This window comes from Cetorhinus maximus, chromosome 16 (assembly GCF_964194155.1).
Source record: "Cetorhinus maximus chromosome 16, sCetMax3.hap1.1, whole genome shotgun sequence".
In the NCBI taxonomy this organism is placed as follows: Eukaryota; Metazoa; Chordata; class Chondrichthyes; order Lamniformes; family Cetorhinidae; genus Cetorhinus; species Cetorhinus maximus.
The window spans coordinates 68,442,036-68,464,110 of NC_135894.1; the positions used below are offsets into that span (position 1 = coordinate 68,442,036).

General features: G+C 40.7%; 1 protein-coding gene across 5 annotated transcripts in view; it reads right to left on the minus strand.

Moving 5' to 3' along the window:
- gpr156 (G protein-coupled receptor 156) overlaps positions 1 to 22,075 on the minus strand; it is a 117,021-nt gene that overhangs the window by 54,498 nt on the left and 40,448 nt on the right. The window contains exon 1 of one of the 5 annotated variants that reach the window (XM_078559975.1): positions 21,622 to 22,005. The exons of 2 other annotated variants lie outside the window; for them this stretch is intronic. The gene's annotated coding sequence lies outside the window, so the exon portion shown is untranslated. Of the gene's footprint in view, positions 1 to 20,232; positions 20,422 to 21,621; positions 22,006 to 22,075 lie in introns of those variants that run through there. 2 more of the 5 variants (XM_078559974.1, XM_078559973.1) reach the window with 2 other exon arrangements.

Genomic DNA, 22,075 nt, shown 5'->3' on the forward strand with positions numbered 1-22,075 from the left:
CATTGGAGAATGAAGTACTAAAATGGGATCTACCATTCTGCCTTTAGAATAAAGGAGGCAGATTAAGGGGTATAACTGTGGGAATAGGTGAAACAGAGTCTTCAAATCCAACCTAAATGACATAAAATAAGCTTCTAGGATAGGTCACAGCCTTGTTTTGTTGTTTAGATTTTTAAAGAAAAATGTACTTTATTCATAAAACTTGTAAAAGTATATTCCAAAACATTTCAAATTGAATATTACAGAAAAGGGAAATAAAATTCAACTTTTCTCCATACAGCATGTTGCACTCTGAAGTGCTTCAAAACAATTGCAATATTCTTAACATTTACAATATATATTCCAAGTCAAGCATACGGCCTGAGGGGTTCTACACAGTTTTCAGCCCCTTGGCACACTATGGCTGAAAGGCCTTATACTGTGGCCTTTCCCCATTGCACCTCTGCAGTGGCTGCCCTAAGCTTTAGTGCATCCCTGGACCATGGAACGTGCCTGTCTGCAACAGTCAGTCATGGAAAACTCTTTGCACTGGAAGACCAATGGGTTTTGGGCAGGCTAAAGAGTGTCTTTCACCAAGGTGATGGTCCTCCAGTCGCAGTTGATATTTATCTCGATGTACGTCCCTGGGAACAGCCTGTAGACATAGAGTCCTTTGTCATGGAGCTGCTGGGGATGAACCTCGATAAAAACCACTGCATCTCTTTCCAGATCTTTGCAAAGGCACATTCAAGAAGGAGTGGACAACAGTCTCTTCCCCATCACAGCCACCTCAAGGGCAACCTGAAACTCTGGCATGCAGGACGGATCAGTCGAGGACAGCCTTTCTCACCACCAGTCAAGCTACATATCGGTGCTTGTTTGAAAGTTCTGGTGATGACCCATTCTGTCAAATGACTTTGACAGTCTGCTCAAGGAATCATCCAACAGGATTTACCATCTCCTTTTCCTGCAAGGCCTCAAGAATGTTACACACAGATCACTGCCTGATGGACGTTTGGTCAAAGGTTTTTTTCTGCATAAGCTTTTCCACAAAGGATAGGTGGTATGGTATGGTTCAACTGAATGGAATGTTCCTTGACAACTTGACCAGAACCATCCTTCATAACATCAGGGACAGGGAGAACCTCAACACGTGGTGATACTGTGTTTGCATGCCAAGGATCTACACACAGCCTGATGCAGCCACACACAAGTATGGCCATCAGGATATCAGGATGAGGGTGATGTTGGGTATATTTTTCCACCCTTAGAGATTTGTATGTTGTGCCGCTGTGAACACAGTACATTTTCGACCTTCAGATAAAGCGGAAGATGGCTCAGGTGATTGCCATGGCGCAGGAGTGGGGTATGGGCCATATCTGCGCCATGTACAACACCACCAAATGTGTCTCAGGGTCCTGTCAGTCAGAAATACCAAGCAAGCTCTCCTACAGGCTCCCTACCAATCCCATTCTCAACAACCATTTTAATTGCATTAGCGAAATTCAACAGCCTTTGTTTTCCCCACTTTTTGCAATCAGGAGTGCAAACCATCTCTCATTTCCACCTCTTTAAAATTGGATAATTGCTTTCCTGACATGGGACATGCCAGAAATTAAGCCGTAGTCCATTTTGTCTTAATGCTTCAGTTGTATGTTGTCTCTATCATGCAAAGCAGGAAGGACACAGGCTTTATTCCCAGTCTGTCAAGGGTTATTTGATCTCAGTCAGTGCAGTGGCATAGAGGATAAATGACCTCGGTTACCAGCATCTACATAGACTCTCACACAAATAAATTGTGAATAATTGAATAGAAAACACAGAATCATTATCCCTTAAAAGTTACTAATCGTCAGATCGAAGTTGCATTAATCCCCTCTGTACTGCGCTTGAGTATATGTTAAAACAAAAGGTAAAAAAGGAAAGGTAAAGTGGATTGCATCCTAAAACATGGAATTAACTATTTTACCAACTGACTTTGCTGCTAGGGTTGGCTATGACTCCCCCACAAACAGACAGCTCAGACTAATGGAACAGGCATAAATAGTTACTTGGTGTAGTAAATAAAAGCAGCTAACCCTACCAAAAAGTGGGGAAAAACAATGGAAAATATTACGAGTCTCAGAATAGATAACCAAAAAAGATGATGTGGAATCTAGAACTAGGAGTCACTGTTTAAAAATAAGGGGTTGCCTATTTAAGACAGAGATGAGGAGAATTTTTTTTCTCTCAGAGAGTTGTGAGTCTTTGGAACTCTCTTCCTCAAAAAGCAATGGAAGCCAAGTGTTTGAGTATTTTTAAGGCAGAGCTAGATAGATTCTTGATAAGCAAGGGGGTGAAAGGTTATCGGGGGTAGGCGGGAAAATGGAGTCGAGGTTACAATCAGATCAACCATGATCTTATTGTATGGCTGAGCAGACTCGAGGGGCTGAGACACCTACTCCTGTTCCTGCTCCTAATATGTATATTCATAAAAAAAGATGAATTATCCAAGCTCATAATAACTTTCACAAGACAACACAGACCACAGCTCTTAATAAGAAAAGCTGCTATTATAGTGGTGCTAGCAGTACAAGGAGATAACAGTCTTTGGATTCTAAAGCTCACCGATGAGCAGTGGTCTGGTTGAGCAGATGTAGCTGAACAGAAGGTTCAAACAACCTCCTTCGAAAACTGGAAGCAAGCATTAGTGGAATGTAAAACCTTCAGCTATGAAGTTTCATTATTTGTTAATTAGCTTCCCTATGAGGATCCTTTAAAGAAGTATTCTTGCAGACTTGGCAAATCCATGAAAAGCTTGAAAAATATTTGTTAAAGCCCACTGAAAAGTAGCAATGTTGTTCAGTTGCAGATAAATGTCTGCTCAGAAATGCCTATCCCTGCAGAGAAAGGATTAATATTTCTACACAAGCAAATTAAGTCCCTTTTACTGCCAATGACCTGTCATCACAAGAAGTCTTATCTGCAGCAGAGGTTCACAAACTTCTTTCCTGAACACCCGCTTAGAGATTCATGTCCAATTCACAAACACACACAGTCCACAATCTCCCTTTCTCCCACACTTCCCTTGCCCCATTTATCCAATCTCCATTCCTAAATCTCCCATCCTTCCTCAACCCTCATTCCTACCTCCCTCTCTCTCCCATCAACCATACCCCAGTCTCCCCCCACCCCCACCCTTAAGCTGCTACGTCCCATTGCCTCCTCACGCTAATCATCTGACACTAGTCTCAATGGGTCTGTACTCCTTTCCAATGCGTTTCTCTCTCTTCTCTCTCCTTATTAACATCCATCAACTAGAAAGTTGAACTTCCAATCATCTCGAAGTGGGGACAGGTTCTCTGCAGCGGCAGATAGTGATGTCACAGAGTTGGGGGAGGGGCTGTCATTGCTGTATTGAAATATTCTCACGTGGCGTGTCCATGGCATTCATGCCTCATTCCAGGAGACCTGTAGGGTTTGCAACCTTAGTTATGGCTGATCACAATCCCAATGTCCACTTATGGCAAGGGATGCTGGATCACATTCAGGATCAGGAGCCATGACTGAAATTCACCTGCTGAACAAGGACATGGAGCGTACTTGTAGCATCTCTGCAGTTACCCCGGATGACAGCTATCTCAATGCAAACCAAGCTCATTGAAAAGGATTACTTGCTTCTTTTTTATGAGCCTACAAAATCCTTGAATTTTCAGCTTTAAATTCTTTGCCTTGAGGCTGATTCACAAACAAATAGATGTAATTTACTTGGAATACCACAAAACAGTACAGAGCTATCCTGCTGGGGGGGTTTGTGAAAGTAACAAAACAGCTCACAGCAGAGCAGAATAGGATTTACAATATTAATGTCAGTGCTTATTAACTTAAAGACTTAAATGAAGTATTTAATAACTGAGGAATTCATAAGTATGTTATTGACCAAAGAAATACAGATTTAATACATCTCAACATTAAAGGTTTATGTAAAAGATTAGAAGATTTAAGCTTGATCCCAATAAGTGTACTTAGATGTATCACTTGTTTTAAATTTTTGCTATCTGTATACTTATAAGTAAGGTTTATAAGCAAGCCAATTAATAAAAATAGGTCACAGAAATGGTATCTTACAAGTTCTGAGTTCTTCATACAGGCATTGACAACCCTATAAACCAAACAGGGGAAAAACAATGCCTTTCACTCAAATCAGCATTTTACACCCTGCATCTTAATATAAAGCTTGGAGAAGTTTTGGCATCATTCAGATGCAATTAAGTGTCTCGATATATTCAAGCACAGCCAAAAGTGGCGAATGGATACACAAGCTAAACATCTCTTAATGATAATCAGTGTTCAGAAGCAAGAATAATTTTTGATTTACATCGTGTAACCATAAAATAGTCTTACTCAATGTTACCATTCTCACCATAAAAAAACTTCAAACAACTTTTAAGAGTATTTTTTTAAAAAAAGGATCATTTTTTTCTCCAAAATGTTTAAATAAACTTCAATGTTCTGTTGCTTCACACATCTTCCCCAACACTTCACAGCTTTGTGAACTCTACACTCACAAGAACCCCCAAAATCAGAGATTTAATAAATCAAACTTAATTCAGTGTTGTATAAATAAATGTACTTTGGGAGTTAATACTTTTAAAGCTTCTTTAGTAGCAACTGTAATTCATCTCACTGCACTGCTTGTGAGTTATGTGGTCAGTATTGCTCAGTGGTCTGTAGGATATAACATGCTATTAGGTAAATAACTGGGAAAATAATTACTGTTACATAACTTGAAACATAACTTTGTAAAATTAATGTTACAACACTATCAGAACACCTGAGTACAGTTCCATGGATATTAGAAACATTCTGAGCCATCAGGGAATTATATTTGTAATTTATGCAAAAAAAAGTAAATGCTTAAAAGAGAGCTCTTGTTAACCTCTCAGAATTCCCTAATGAAGCTTTGATACAAGCTGATTAGTGCTCATTGGCTTATAGTAAATATATCTTTTGTATATTTCTGCCTGTTTCAGTGCAGATCAGGTGATGTTGAACCAAGGATTATCAGAGACATGTAGTGTCCATATCAATCATAATCCACAGTCTAAAAGGGCAAAATCTGACAAGTAATTTAATTTTAAGTCCTCAGTCTACATCACTGTTATTTTCACCATTTTCAAAGTTCTCACTTAAAGTTGTGGTTATGTTCCTGAAAATTGCAACTTTAAGTGAAATATCTTTAAGTGAATCTATGTTTCTACAAATCATACTTCCCATAGAAGTCAGTGTTAAAGCCAGAGTTAGGTTCCTTTGGATATTTCTCACCCAGAAAAAAAAATGTACAAGTTGAAATACTGTACTATCCACGTGCAGCACTGTGCATTCCTAGCTGAAATAACTTGCAAAACAAAATACATTAAAAATAAAAAATACAATTTACAATTAAATTGTTTTAAAAAGTACAGGACTGACCTCAGCACAGTACTTTTGATTGATCTAGCTCCATCTAGTGGCAGAAGTTGGACAGTGCAAGTAACAGCTGAAGTCCCAGAACTACCTGCACTGACCAACCTCTGCCGCTAGATGGAGCCCAGGACTTCGGTGCAAGTTCAGAAGCAAAGTCAGCAGGAGAGCCAGAAGTTGGGAGCCAGAAGAACAGACCCCGAGGACTAAGGTAAGAACAGAGGTGTCAACAAGGCCGGGAGTTGGTAAGGGCAGGAGTGGGTGGAAGAGGGACTGAGGGTGAGGGTGCAAGTACAGCGGGAAAAAGGTCATGTGAGCAGAGAGGCCACAGAAGAGGTAGATAAAAGCAAAATACTGCAGATGCTGGAAATCTGAAACAAAAACAGAAAATGCTGGAAAAACTCTGCAGGTCTGACAGCATCTGTTCCTCTCTCCACAGCTGTTGCTAGACCTACTGAGTTTTTCCAGCATTTTCTGTTTTTGCCACAGAAGAAGAAGTCTGGCAAATGACGATAAAGTGAAACTGGCAACAAACGGATATATGGTCACTACTTTATTAACGACATTAAAGTGAAACAATGTTAAGCGGGGACTTAATGTATTATTCCCTGCAATAAAGACATACAATAAGATGCAGTGGGATACATATAGTACAGGTCAAAAAGTACATGAACAATGATCAAACCAGCTTGAATGTCATTCCCCCATATTGCCCACATTCATTGTTTATCACTTTCTCTCATATTTTTAGCTAATCCTTAATTGTCTCCCAACCAAGCAGGAGATCGACTTGCTTCAAAATTGACTTGCTTTGCTAATGAGGAATACTTGCATGTCAATCTGCAAGGCTCACTGACTGTTTCCAAGAGGTCAATAGACAAACTATGCTGTGGCAATTATATCAAGTAGCTATGTGCTCTCAGGACCACCCCCAATGTTAGTAAAAGTGTGTACTTACCTTCAACTTCAATAATGTTTGTATCTAGGCTATACGAAGGAGCCTTTCAATTGAGGATTAGTCTACAAGAGACAGGAGTTTAAACTGTGTAAATACTTTACATCGAAAATGCTATTTCCCCTGAGAGTCACTTTCCTCAATGTGCTAAACAGTTTGATGCTGTTTTTTGATCTTAAGCCAAAATTTACTCAATACTAGTGCTGGTGCTTGTTTTAGGGCAGGTTTACAATTTTAGAAGCAAGTTAATTGGTTGATAACCTGCATAGGAAAAGCCAAAGATGTGAAAAGGCCATATGGCCCATTAAATGTTGTCTGTCTAGTAAAAAAGACATGCCTTTCACAATCTTAGGATGTGTCATAGCCCTTAACAGTCAAAAGAAATACATTTGAAATGTAGTCACTGTTATAATATATGAAACACAAACTGCCAATTTGTGCACAGCAAGGTTCCACAAACTGTAATGAGTTAAAGGATCAGATAACCTATTTCATTGATGTTGGTTAATGGATAAATATTCATCAAGACATCATAGAGTTGGTCCTCTTGGAATGGTGCCAAGGTGGTAAATGGGGGCCTTGGTTTATCTACAAGATGACACCACTAACAATGTAACACTCCTTCAGTAGTGTCAGCCCAGATTATGTGCTTCCGTTTCTGGTATGGGTCTAGAACCAATAACTTTGTGACACTGAGCCAAAGTGATTCTGCTTATGAGGTTTGGTTGGTTGTCTCCAAGGTTGCAGGATTGAGAGGAGCGCCAGTCCATGTAACTGAAACATAAACAATGCTGTGTTGTCAGTTCAGTTATGTGTATGACTGATAGCTCCTTATTCAATTGAGTCGTAATTTATTTAAATCCAGTAAGCCCTAGCTAGTGTTTTGTGGCTATTTATTAAATTAAATTGTTCAAACCAAAGAAATTCAATTTGGAACCTTCAAGAGTTAGATCAGATCAGTGCAATAGCCACAATGATCAAAATAAGGAGAGAAGCATAATTCAAAAAAAATCTAAAGAATCATTGAGATTTCATTTCGAAAAGCTGGATAGCATAATTTCTACAATAATTATGTTTACACACATTGTTAAATACATTCTCTTGATAATCAAAGTGAACAAGCTGACAATATTTTGAAAAGTTTACCTACATATTTGAGGTAGTAAACAGGCACAATATTTAGCTGTAGAGTAATTATGGAATAAGAGAAGGGAAAAAAATCAAATGTGAAAATGCTCAACTGGTGGAGAGCTACTTTCAGTCAATTGAAAGAGTATCTGGCCCAAATGGATTGGATTCAAAGACTGGCAGGTCTTCAAGAGGAAATAGTTCAAATGCAGATTAGATAGTTTCCCCCTCGTGGGAATGTAAGGGCATCCAAAGAAAAGAGCTCCCCGGATCACAATGGAACAGATAAAAGGAGGATTATGATTAATGTCAGGTTCATAATACAGCAGAGAACCAAGCTGAGTACAGGAAGTATAATAGGGAACTGAAAAATAAGATAAGGGCAAAGAGAGTATATGAGAATAGGTTTGATGAAGTACCAGATGACAGACAGGTTAGCAAAACTGAAACCCATGTGAGTAAAAGGGCAGTGGCAACGTGGATATGAAATCAGAAAGCAGAGAATATTGGTGAATGATTGTTTTTTCAGATGGGAAGGAAGTACAGGGTGGTGTCCTCCAGGGGTAAGTATTGGGACCACTTCTACTTTTGTCCATATTAATTGACCTAGTACAGGCATAAAGATATTACAAATGTTAAAACTATATTTTAAAAAAATGAATATATACGAACAACCATACGAATTATTAAGAGTAGGCCACTCGGCCTCTCGAGCCTGCTTCACCATTCAATACAATCATGAGCCCTCCTAATAGCCAGGTTGTGGAGGATGCAACCAAACTGGGAGACGCTCTCTGGCATGTACTGTAGTAATTCCCCTGAATACTGTAGGTAACAAAACATTGGCTCAGATCTTCTGGCCTCTGGATAGTCAGAGACCAGGCATACCGCAGAAGATGTGCTATGGGAGTCCCAAAGCAAGGACTCCGTGTGAATCCCCCGGGAAGTCTCATTGCAAGGACTCTGGGAATTGCCCGGGAAGTCTGAACTTCCAATGAACAATTCCCCTGCTCCCCGGGATCCTCTTAAAAAGTCTCCAACTCAGAGTTGGAGATCCGGACAGTTTTTTTTATTCATTCAAGGAGTGTGGGCTGGGCCAGCATTTATTGCCGACCCCTAGTTGCCCTTGAGAAGGCGGTGGTGAGTTGCCTCCTTGAACCACTGCAATCCATGTGATGTAGGTACACCCACAGTGCTGTTAGGGAGGGAGTTCTAGGATTTTGACCCAACGACAGTGAAGGAACGGCAATATATTTCCAAGCCGGGATGGTGAGTGGAACTTCCAGGTGGTGTTCCCATGTATCTGCTGCACTTGTCCTTCAAGATGGTAGTGGTCATGGGCTTGGGAGGTGCTGTCTAAGGAGTCTTAGTGAGTTTCTGCAGTACATCTCGTAGATGGTTCACACTGCTGCTACTGTGCATCGGTGGTAGACGGAGTGAATGTTTGTGCAAGGTGTGCCAATCAAGCAGGCTGCTTTGTCCTAAAGGGCGTCAAGCTTCTTGAGTGTTGTGGGAACTGCACTCATCTAGGCAAGTGGAGAATATTTCCATCACACTCCTGACTTGTTCCTTGTAGATGGTGGACAGGCTTTGGGGAGTCAGGAGGTGAGTTACTCGCTGCAGGATTCCTAGCCTCTGACCTGCTCTTGTAGCCACAGTATTTATATGGCTAGTCCAGTTCAGTTTCTGATCAATGGTAATTCCCAGGATGTTGATAGTGGAGGATTCAGCAATAGTAATGCCATTGAACATCAAGGAGCGATGGTTAGATTCACATCTGGTTGGAGATAGTCATTGCCTGGTACTTGTGTGGCGTGAATGTTACTTGCCATTTGTCAGCCCAAGTCTGGATGTTGTCCAGGTCTTGCTGCATTTGGACATGGACTGCATCAGCACCTGAGGAGTCGCGAATGGTGCTGAACATTGTGCAATCATCAGTGAACATCCCCACTTCTGACCTTATGATGGAAGGAAGGTCATTGATGAAGCAGCTCTTGTCTCCTGAGGGGAAGAGAATGAAGTCTCCTTGCCTTGTATGGCCTCTGCCACCTCCCAGTTGCTGCAGTGAATTCCACGTTTCAAGATATTGGCGATGTCTCCATCAGGCACCTGAAAGGATCCAAAGGTGTAAATGGTGGGGATGATGATAACCTTCATGGCCGCTGGGAGAGGACCATCCTTGACCTGGTGTGAAGTTCCATCCTTGATTCGGTGTGAGCTCCAGGTCAAGCTGAAGGAGGTGGCACAGCACTGTGACCACCTTCTTGGAAAATCTCAGCCTCCTCAGGCATTGTTCCTGGATCATACAAATGTAGGAGAATAGCTCCTGGAAGACCTGTGGTGGGTAGGGCCTTTGATGGAGAGCCTTCCTTCTGCTCCCTCCTCATAGAGTTTCCTGTCTTTGCCTCCTCTTTCCCATCTGCTGGTCGGTCATGTTGCAGACCAAGAGGTACTGTAACAACTTCCCCCTTATCTATGCCCAGTATTCCTCTTTCTTTCCTGTCTGTAATCATCAACTCTCACAAAGCACCTCCAGCAACATTCTACAGTGCCTCCACCAACTCTGCCTGAGCATATGCAAGTGAAAATCAGCACACATGCAACTTGTTGAGTGGCCCATTAAATGGTAATAGTTCAGTGCCTATCTTGCCTTTCTGGATTTGTTCTTTTCCCAAGAGTGATTAATGCATAGAAAGAGAAGACCCGCAAGGTCCACGTTTACAATCCTGGAGTCATATCAGCCAGTTGGGCTGTGTGATGTCAGGAAAGTGTCCATTCGCAGCATTCTGATGCACACAGAGAATGCACCTATGTGCGCACTCCTTCAGCACCAACTCCGTGCAGGGAGCGGCTAGCAATACAGCCCACACTCAGTTAAGAGATGCAAGACCTCCAAAGTTAGTAAACCAAATTCTAGCCCTTGGTATTTTGTTTCCTTTGTGGAAAAGGGAAATGCATGATGTGGTACTAGGTGACACAGATCAGTATTCTCCTCAGTATGACCATTGGGCTCTCTACAACTATTTGAACATGGTCTCATTCTGCTCAATATCCAATAACTCCTAGTAGGTAAGTGTAAAAATTGGTTATGATGGCATTAGATTTGGTTGTGACTAACCTGATCATCTGTCTAGCCTTGCACATGAAAAATAGCCACTTAGGCAATCTATAACTCTACTCAGAACTTTAATGAGAGGAGTGAAGCCAATGGAAGAAAATTGAGAACGAAATCAGAGGAAAGGTGGTAGAAGTAAAGACAATAAGTATCTATTCAATAACTAACTAGATCATAAGTCTCTTGCACCTTCCGATTCCCCAAAGCCTGCCTATCTACAGGAGTGCGATGTAATACTCTCCACTTGCCTGGATGAGTGCAGTTCCAACACTCAAGCTCAACACCATCAAAGACAGCGCAGCCTGCTTCATTGACCCCCCCCCCCATCCACTAACTTAAAAAATCATCACCGGTGTATAGTGACAGCAGTATGTACCATATATGAGATACACAGCAGCAACTCTCTAAGGCTCCTTCGACAGGATCTTCCACACCTGCAAACTACCGCCTAGAAGGGTGAGGGCAGCAGGGGCATGGGGACACCATCACCTGCAAGTTCCAAGTCACACACCATCCTGACTTGGAAATATATCACTGTTCCTTCACTGTCGCTGGGTCAAAATCCTGGAACTCCCCCCACCACCCCCTCACCCAATAGCACTGTGGGTGTACCTACACAACATGGACTGCAGAGATTCAAAAAGGCAGCTCACCACCACCTTCTCATTGGCAAATTGGGTTGGGCAATAAATGCTGACCTTGTCAGTGATGCTCACATCCCAGGAATGAAAAAATTTCCTAAATTAGCAGATTTATAATAAATGTACTCAATATCACGGCTAATTGCATTATGTTGTGAGAAGAAAATGGCACTTAAAAGTTCACTCTGTTGTACTGACTGTCCTTGAACCATTCATTTATGACATGGATGTTGACTGACATCAGTTTAAGGGAGATAAATCATTCATGGAAAATGCACAAGTTAGAACCTGAGGACTACTACTGAGCTAAAACATCACATACTTGAAAGGAATGTGATTTACAGTTCATAGAGCTGTGTCGTATTGCATTAATAGTGAAATGTTCAAATATACCCAACCACTGAAGGCAGTAAGCTGTCTTCCATCCAGAATACGTTCTCCAAAATCCAAAGTTTAGGTTTGATAAACAATTTAAAAATTGGAAAATAATGAATGAGACGCGCAGGACCTTAGGTTGTCAGCTTCTGCTAATGTTCTCAATAATATTATATGGCCCTTCTACAGCCAGTTAGTCAATTTGTGAACTCACTAATGTCTAATTAGAGCGGGGTTGTGAAGCAGAGTTCATTTAGGTGCAATGAAAAGTTAACCCTTTGTTTACTGAATGCAGTTGTTTATGAGCAATGTTTTTGAACCATGATTTTTTTGAAAACTCAGGTTTTGCATTTTGCAGATCAGTAGCTAGGGGAAGATCAATATTAACTGTCTAAAAATATCAAACCATAAAAATCTTCACAATACAATGCTGTTGCACATAGCAACCTGAAGAATTTTTACCCACCGGTGATTTGGCATGAAAGCCAGAAATTCTTGATGGTGATGAAGCTTTATTCATGCATATAATTGGAAGGGAAAAGAATGAAAATTGTGCTGCTATCAAGTAGGTTGGGTACATCTAAAAATGAACAAATATTTACCTTTGGGGCAGGAATTCATTCCTAAATTTCCCGTTTTTCAGACTTATCAACTGTTATTATTAATAGTCCATTAAAACCTATTTAAAGTTATTAAGCAAAGTATCCATGTTAAAACCCAAGTGTAAGGAATACCAAAAGCCAAGTGTGAAAGCCATGTTTAAGATTGCAAGAACACTACACGAACTGTCATTTGAATGGAACTCACAATTTGACTATCATGTTAATGTTTCATAGTTGTGACAAACATTAGATTTTAAGATTTGAATAAATAGAACACTTAATTTTAAAATAACACTTGAATCCACCAACAGCCTTTTAAAAATGATTGCTAATGTGCCTGATAGTTCAATTTTCAAGTTGCAGGGAAGATCATAATTCTAGTTGTTAATGTTAAGATAATTGCATTGTTAAGGTTAAGGATAAACAGGTGGAGGATATTGATTGATTAAGTATCTTGAGCCCATCTTGTCTGCGCCTGGGTGTCCCTGGAGAAGGAGCACACAATGTCCACTGATACGCTGTAGGCCTTCAGCGACTGGTTGGCGTCATATGGGCTGGACAGCATTATCTCCACCCAAAATGACATTTTAATTTAATTTGCTAAGTTTCCTTTGAAGTTTTGTTTTAGTTACAGTGCCCCTTTAAGCGCTGGTTCATCCGTTACTTAGTTTATTTTGTTCATTTGATATACTCAAAAGAAAATAAAAGGGACTACTGGGCCACTCGGGTGTTGGTTGGTAGGAGGCAGAGATATGTAATGCTGCATTCTGTGAATAAACCTACTATCAAGAAAAGGAACTGTATCTAGATTCATACTTCACCATCTGGCTTGGGATTATGTTCTCAGTACTGAGTGGCTGCGGGTCAAGTGCATTCTCCTACAGTGCAACCAATTGTTTCCAACCATATATCCATTCCATGATCATACATTCGCTCCCTTCATCAAAGTCAGTGATATGAATTGTAAATAGTTGAGGCCCCAGCACTGATCCCTGTGGCATTCCACTCGTCACATGTTGCCAACCTGAAAATGACCCATTTACGCCTACTCTTGTTTTCTGTTAGGTAACCAATCCTCTCTATCCATGCTAATATTTTACCCCCTAAATCATGAGAACTTATTTTGCGTGGTAGCCTTTGATGTAGCACCTTGTAAAATGCCTTATAGAGATATAAGTACAGTACATCCACAGGTTCCTCTTTATCCACATTGCTTGTTACTTCTTCAAAGAACTCTAATAAATTAGTCAAACACGATTTCCCTTTCACAAAACCACGGTGACTCTCCCTGATTGCATTGAGATTTTCTAAATGTCCCGCTATAACCTCCTTAATAATAGATTCCAACATTTTCCCTATGACAAATGTTAAGCTAACTGGCCTATAGTTTCCCACATTCTGTCTCCCTCCTTTCTTGAGCAGAGGAGTCACATTCACTACTTTCCAATCTGATGGGACCTTTCCAGAATCTAGGGAATTTTGGAACCAATGCATCTACTATTTCAGTAGCCACTTCTTTTCAGACCCTAAGATGAAGCCCATCAGGACCTGAGGACTTGTCAGCTTTTAGTTTTAATAGTTTTCTCAGTATGCTTTCCCTGGTAATAGTAATTGTTTTATCATCTGTGGATCAATAATTTATCTCAGAATCTGTTCAGATTATTCAAATAGCAAAGGATCTACATTCAATTTCTGAAATTTTTTGAACAGTAACAAACACATTTTTAAACTTAAAGAAAAACTGACCAATGTGGAAGCTGTGGTTAAAATAAGTATTTTCCCAGATAAATCCAGTCTTGCTCTCAAATTTAAAAAAATGTTCTTTAGTTCATTTTCAGATAATGTAATACCAAAATTTGAGCAGATCTTCTAAAATGTTGTTCTGTCACCCTGCAGTGACTCCAAATATTAATTACAGGTCAACAGTGTGGATTATTGATTCAAATAGTCTGCTCGGGAAGCCAGTACAAATTCTTTTCAGACTGTTTCAGTACTTGAAAATTCAACACATTTAGAAGATAGTAATTGAATGTTCAGCTGAGGACAAATCCTCGCTTGATGGTATACTTTAAAATTGTATGTGGCCTTAAATATAATGCAGTGATGGTCATGCAAGCCCTCTGCTTGGTATGCTGCCAAAGTACTGCTACATTGCACCCACATAAAAAAACACATGCTTTCCTTTATAACTATCAAAGTCTTCAATTAGAATGACAACAACTCTGTTAAACCTTTGATGCTACTTGCAAACAGTATTCCCTTGGCAGTGTATGCCAAGTCAACATGCATAAATGTGGCAGTAATTTTCAAATCCTCTCTGGCCACAGGTGAGGTGCCAGACAACTGAAGGACTGCTAATGTCATCCAATTATTAAAAAAGGGAGGAAGGGGTAGATCAGGCCAGTCAGTCTAACCTCGGTGGTGGGGAAGTTACTAGAAAGAATACTGAGGGGCCTGGAAAGACATGGATTAATCAGGGATAGTCAGCATGGATTTGTTAAGGGAAGGTCTTGTTTGACAAATTTTGATCAAATTTTTTGGGTGCTAACCAGGTGTGTTGATGAGGGTAATGCATTTGATGTGGTCTACATGGACTTTAGCAAGGCTTTTAATAAGGTCCCTCATGGCAGACTGGTCAAAAAAGTAAGAGCCCATGGGATCCAAGGCAAAGTGGCACGTTAGATCCAAAATTGGCTGAGAGGCAGGAAGCAGATCACCAGGAAGGTGATGGTGGAGGGATGTTTCTGTGACTGGAAGTCTGTTATGAGTGGGGTTCCGCAGGGCTCAGTGCTGGGGCACTTGCTGTTTATGGTGCACATAAATGATTTGGACTTAAATGTAGGGGGCATGATCAAGAAGTTCACGGATGACATGAAAATCGGTAGGGTGTTAAATAGTGAGGAGGAGAGCCGAAAACTGCAGGAGGATATCAATGGACTGGTCAAGTGGGCAGAGAAGTGGCAAATGGAATTCAACCTGGAAAAGTGTGAAGTAATGCAGTTGGGGAGGGCTAACAAGGCAAGTGATTACACTATGAATGGTAGAACCCTGGAAAGTACTGAAGATCAGAGGGACCTTGGTGTGAATATCCACAGATCCCTGAAGGTAGCAGGGCAGGTAGATAAGGTGGTTAAGAAGGCATATGGGATACTTGCCTTTATTAGCTGAGGCGGAGAACACAAGAGCAGGGAGGTTATGCTGGATCTGTATAAAACACTAGTTAGGCCACAACTGGAGTACTGTGTGCAGTTCTGGTCACCACATTATAGGAAGGATGTGATTGCACTGGAGAGGATGCAGAGGAGATTTACCAGGATGCTGCCTGGGCTGGAGGGTCTGAGCTATGAGTAAAGATTGGATATGCTGGGGGGTTGTTTTCCTTGGAGCAGTTGAGAGGGGACCTGATAGAGGTCTATAAAATTATAGATAGATTAAGAGGGACTAAGATTATAGAGGGACATAGATAGGGTGGATAGGAAGGCACTTTCTCCATTAATAGAGGGGTCAATAACCAGGGGACATAGATTTAAGGTAAGAGGTAGAAGGCTAAGAGGGGAGTTGAAGAGAAATTTTTTCACCCAGAGGGTGGTGGGAGTCTGGAACTCACTGCCTGAAAGGCTGGTTGAGTCAGAAACTCTCATAACATTTAAAAAGTATTTAGGTATTCACTTGTGTTGCTATAGCCTCCAGGGCTATGGGCCAAGTGTTGGAAAATGGGATTAGTGTAGTCAGATCTTTGTTGACCAGCATGGACACGATGGGCCGAATGGTCTCCTGTGTTGTAAATATCTATGAGTTTATAAACCCAAGATTTAATACATTACCACAATGTCATATCTGAACATTATTAGAATAAATTTTTTAAAATTACAAGTCCTTCCCTAACCCTAAAATTGACAACCTTTAATTTAAGCCTCACCAATTGAATGATTTTTAATTGTGGCTTTCTTCTGGCTCCCAAAATTCATCATTGGACTAAATGAAGAGAGAGAGAGAGAGACATAAACACAGATACTGAGACAGGGGCTGGATTGGGGCTTGGCTCCATAACATTCTGGCACAGAAACTAGCGTCCTAACATTGCGCCAAGCAGACATTTATAATTCATCCCTGATCAATGGTCTAGAAACAATGGCAATTGCGATCAATTGTATGAGTTTACATCATGATATTATGCAAAACTTTAGCATATTCATCTGGAGTTCCTCTCTTTATTACCTTAATATAGATATTGATTTACATTGGGCTGAATGGCCTCTTTCTGCACCATAACTTTTCTATGGTTCTTTAAATGTTAACTAGCAAAGAATGTATGAAGTTTTTTTTCCTACAATCCCAGTGTGAGTTCACAACTATTTCACAAATGCTAGCTCATGCCTAACCCAGTAGCTGCGACCATCCCTCCAGAAATTGTGAAACTATTTTTCAAGCCTGCACGGAGCAGCAGGTGGGCATACTTTAATCATTCTTCTCACTGGTGGTCAATTTTTTTGGCCAGTTACAAGTTGCTTTGCTTTTTGTTTTTGCTATATTAGAACAGTGACTACACTTCATTAGCTGTAAAGTGGTTTGAGATGTCTGGAGGTGTGAAAGGCACCATATAAATGTAAATTAGCTGCAATGCTACTATTGGGGCATGGAGCTAAACCATTAATTTTGGCAGTTACTTTGTCTCTGGTGAGAAGAACCTACTTTATTTTTTCCATTTGTTTTTGGGATGTGAGTGCACAGGCAAGGCCAGCACTTATTGCCCATCCCTAATTGCCTTTGAGAAGGTGGTGGGGAGCCATTTTCTTGTACCATTGCAGTCCATGTGGTGTAGGCACTCACACTGAGCTTTTTTTCTGTAGCAGCTTGATACAACTGAGTAGCTTGCTACACCATTCCAGAGCACTATTAAGAGTCAACCACATTGCTGTGGATCTGGAGTGACATGTAGGCCAGGTTGGGTGAGGACAGCAGATTTCTTTCTCTGAAGGGCATTGATGAACCAGATGGGGTTTTATGACATTCTGGTAGTTTCATGGTCATTAAAGATGAGATTTAGCACTTTATTCCATTCTTTTATTAATTGAATTTAAACTCCCCCATTGACCATGGTGGACAAATGGTACAAGGTTAACATTTGGATTTATGAGTATATAGGCAATCCATGAGGCAGTTCCACGACTGCATAGGAAAGAGAGGTTGGAGATAGGGAAGTCATTTGCAAGGGATGAAGCGTGTGTTTTGAGAAGGCAGATGACTGTCAATTTGAAAGAGGTGTGGAAAAAAGTTTATATTAATATATTAAGTAAGAGCATGGCTAAGGGAGATGTAGGCCCAACAAAAACAGATGCAGATAGATAACAATGTAATGGCAGATTTATTAAATGAATGCTTCACATTCAGGTACAAAATGAAATCTAATGGGCTGATGGAACGTTTGTCATTATCTCATTAGGATTGTATTACAAAGGCATGGAAGTTATGCTTCAGTTGTATAGAGCTTTGGTCAGCGCCCATCTGGAGTACTGTGTTCAGTTATGGACAATGCATCTCAAAAGATATATTTGTCTAGGAGGAGATACAGAACAGATTCACCAGAATGAGACTGGGGCTTACAGGGTTGTTATGAGGTAACTTGCATGAACTTTGTTTGCATTTTCTTGAGTACAGAAATTGACCTGATCGAGGTGTGCAAAATGTTAAAAGGATTTGATAGGATAAATACAGAGAAACTATTTCCACTGATGGGGAAATGAAGAACCTGTGTCAGCTGTGGCTCAGTTGGCAGTACTCTTGCCTCTGAGTCAGATGATTGTGGGTTCAAGTCCCATTCTAGGATTTGAGCATTAAAAAAATCTAGGCAGCCACTCCAATGCAGTGTTGAGGGACATACAAATTAGGAGAAGGAGTAGGCCATTTGGCCCCTCGAGCTTGCTCTGCCATTCAATAAAATCATGGCTGATCTGATTGTGGCCTCAACTCTACACTCTGCCTACCCCTAATAACCTTTGACTCCCTTGTTAGTCAAGAATCTATCTCTGCCTTAAAAATATTCATTGACCCTGCCTCTACCACTCTCTGTGGAAGAGTTTTCCAAAGATTCAAGACCCTCAGAGAAAAAATTTCTTCTCATCTCCCCACCTTAAATGGGAGACCCCTTCTTTTTAAATTGTGTCCCCTAGTTCTAGTCTCTCCTACAAGGGGAAACATTCTTCCAGCATCCACCTTGTCAAGTCCCCTCAGGATCTTATATGTTTCAATAAGATCACCTCTCATTTTTCTCAAGGCCAATGGTTACAGGCCCAGTCTGACCAACCTTTCTTCGTAAGATAACCCCCACCACCACCACGCCCCCACCCGCCCCGTCCCGTCCCCAATCCCAGGTATCAACCGAGTGAACCTTCTCTGAACCGCTTCTAATGCATTCATATCCTTTCTTAAATAATGAGACCAAAACTGTACATACTATTCCAAATGTGGTCTCACCAATGCCATGTACATTTGTAGCACAACATCCCTACTTGTGTATTCCATTTCCCTTGCAATAAACAACAACATTCCATTTGCCTTCCTAATCACTTGCTATACCTGCATACTAACTTTTCCTGATTCATGTACCAGGACATCCAGATCCTTCTGTACCTCAGAGTTCTGCAATCTCTCTCCATTTAAATAAAATGCTGCTTTTCTATTCTTCCTACTAAAATGGACCATCTCACATTTTCCCACATTATACACCATCTGCCAAATTTTTACCCACTCATTTAACTTACCTGTGTCCCTTTGCTGACTCCTTATGCCCTTATAGGAGGTACCATCGTTTGGATAAGACATTAAATCAAGGCACTATCTGCTCTCTCAGCTGGATGTAAAAGATTCCATGGCACTATTTCCAAGAAGAGTGAAGGAGTTATCCCTGATGTGTTGGCCAATCTTTATCCCCCAATCAAAAATCACAAAATTAGCTGGCCATATCACATTGCTGTTTATGGGAATTTGCTATGTCCAAATTGGCTGCTGCATTTCCTACATTACAATAGTGACTGCACTTCAAAAAGTACTTAATCAGGTGTTCTCACTTTGAGATATCCAATGGTTGTGAAAGATACTATGTAAATGCAAATTTTATTTATAATCTTAAGATCAGATCTAGGCCATTTTACGAGGGAAAACCGGAAGCAGTTTATAAAGGGTAGCAGAAATCTGGAATTCCGTCACCCAAAAGGAAGAGGCTGGGACAACTGGAGCTTTCAAGACTGCGATAGATTTTTGTTAAGTAAGGGTAGTAAGGAGTATGGAGCTAGTAGGGCTGGTAAATAAAGGGGAGGTACAGGTCAGCCATGATCTAACGGAATGTTGGGGCAGGCTGAAGGGACTGAATGGCCTACTCCTATTCCAATGAAACTCTCCAAGCAACTGGAATTGGAGGATACTCACATTTGAGAGTGTGGCGAGTTTTGCTGACAAAGACTCGTTCAGGTGGACGGTTTAATGGAGCAATGTAGAAGATTGAGGAGACACCCGTGTATTGTAGTTAGGCGCATAACTCAAGTCCAAAATTCTGCAATCCTTTAAACGATCTGATTATCTCTCTTGGGGATTACATTTGAGTTTAGACTCATGTATAGAGAATGCTCCAGGTCAGAGCGTCTAGCCTGAAAACTGGATTGGCAGTTTCCTGTTGATTTGAAAATGAGCGACTGCAGCAAACCATATCCTTGCGTCGAATGACCATAATACAACGTTCAACCCCTATTCAGGATGCAACAAATATAAATATTCGGCCGGACCATTGCCATTCAGTATTTTTTTTAACGTTTTAAACCTAGGAGAGTTTGTTTTTTAAATGTCACGAATTCAATGAAATAGACAATATAAAATACGGAATCTTGCAGCAAAAAAAATGCTCTTTTGATATAAACAAAAAATGAAAATGGAATGACAAGGGCTATTTAAACTGCTGCATTAAACTAAGACATATTTCCCACTACTTTCAAATGTACCTACAGTTCCATTCCATGCAGCTCCAAATAACAGCATACCCTTGGGATCCATGCAGAAAGTTTTAGTCACATTTACCGAGGGTTACTTCAGTCGCTCTGTACTGTACTGTGGTACTGGTGAAAAATCGCCGCCAGGTTGTCAGTGATCACAGACTTCCCTTTTAAAAACTAGACTACCCTGAACAGAAATGCGCCAACACCTTGAGATCTCCATAGGAAATGAAGAGCATTCATTAAAGGGAGTGAGCTACTCGTTCCGGTAAATTTTTTTTGTCGGCAACGATTTAAAGGAAACAGGCAACTAGATAGATCACACAAAGTAAATCTAAATAAAGAAAAAAAGGCGAGACCTAAAGTAGAGAAACAAATAAATAAATTAGCATATCAATTGCGCCCCAGCTGAAACTACTCAACTTCACATCCTTACCGTTGGCAGAGAATAGAATTGTAACCTATATATGCTGGAATTAAAGTGTGAATCCCCCGCAGGTGAAAGGATAGTGCGCGGCGAGAAATGCTGTAAATCTATCTGGAGTAGGCAGCTAACAATCCGCAAGATAAACGCGGCTCAGCGATAGGTTAGAAGTTAGTTTTTGTTGCTTGGTACCCTGTCATATTTCCATTTGCTATGTTTATTATCATTAACCAAAGCAAAATATTTTACACAACAATAAAAATGCTACCCCCCTGCTTCCAATCAATGCTATAGTTACCACCTAAAGAAAATGCTGATTTTGATTCCTTCAACTTTAATCTTGATCTGCTAAAGAAGCTTGTTCTATTTCTGCATTTTCTGCAACAATTGTGATCCACATTACTTACATTGAAAGTTATGCTGTTTGCTCTCAAAATCCCAACCTTTAAGAAATATCTAGCTTAATTCGTAATTGGCAGTATTTTTGCTCAGCACAGCCCTTCTATTAATGAACCGTTGCCTATGTTACACAGCTCTGGAATTCTGCTTTTGAACACTTTGAACACTCATCTGTCAATGCTCGGTACACCTCCGAAGATTTTGACAGGTTCTGTTATTTTACACTTCTAATTAAGGTATTGGAACGATCCTTTAGCTTAGCGGTAACACTCTCACCGAATCTGAAGATGCGGGGTTTGAACCCCACTTTAGACACTGGTGACCGGAGCTCGGCTCTGCATTCAGGATCGACATCGAGCGGGATTCCTGCGTTCAGTGGGTGTTGGTAACTCTCTCCTTGTCATATGAGTTGTGGGATCGCATAAAGCTCTCCGTTATATATAAAGATGGTTATGGCCATGAGAGAAACATTCGTGTCAGGGCGTGTCAGCTAACTCTTAGTTAGCTGTGAGTACTCCCTCTACATTACACTATTCTGTAAGGGAGAGTTTACAATTTGGAAAAAAAAAGGATACCCACCAAAGCCACCTTCTTTGTGCTGAGGTTAAGGGGTCTTTAGAGTCTTTTCCCATTAACTCGAAGGCTCTCCAAAACCGTGTCCTGTCTCTTACTCTCTTGCTTCCCCTCATCAGTTACAGCTTCCACTTGTTATCCAGTCCTATCCATTGTTTACCCAATGATCCCAGTCTACATTCATCAGCTTCTGTGGTCACAACATTCCATTTTGCACACAACTAAGGTGCCTCACTGTTCTTGATTACCTCTGCGGCTTCAATGGGAAATGAAAACCTTGTTTCTTCAATTCTTCAAAGGTAAAGTTTCATTTCCTGTGTGTTTTTGTTGCAAGATTTACATAATCTGGGCAAGTGGCAGTGAGAATTGTCATGGAACCCACTGCAAGGGCTGCATATCCACCCTTTGTCCAGTGATACTAAAACCTTGACAAATGGAGAGGCAAATTTTAAATACACAT